The sequence below is a fragment of the Lithobates pipiens genome, unplaced genomic scaffold (genome assembly GCF_037356315.1).
Source record: "Lithobates pipiens isolate NorthernLeopardFrog02 unplaced genomic scaffold, aLitPip1_a1.2 Scaffold_8, whole genome shotgun sequence".
Lineage (NCBI taxonomy): Eukaryota > Metazoa > Chordata > Amphibia > Anura > Ranidae > Lithobates > Lithobates pipiens.
In genome coordinates this window covers 655,437,050-655,437,441 of record NW_027507903.1, presented here as the reverse complement: position 1 = coordinate 655,437,441, position 392 = coordinate 655,437,050, and positions in this window count along the sequence as shown.

Genomic DNA, 392 nt, shown 5'->3' with positions numbered 1-392 from the left:
ATACTTAAGTGACATATAGTAGTGGAACGACCGCCAATTTATTCTCTAGGGTCTCTGCTAATATATATATATATATATATATATATATATATATATATATATATAATGTTTGTGGGTTCTAAGTAATTTTCTAGCAAAAGATACTGATTTTAACTTGTAAGCAATAAGTGTCTGAAATACAGTAGGCCTGGTCTAATTATTATTATTATTATTATAAACCAATCATAGTCCGTAAACCACTGAGATTAAATAACAACAAATTCATGAGCGTGCACACGTTTCTACAGAATATTACAGAAATACATACACTTCCTCTTTATTGTGGCATTTCTAAGTTCCTAAAACTGAAATGCAGTATGTGGCAACACCATATTTTAGGAAGTTCCTGAAGA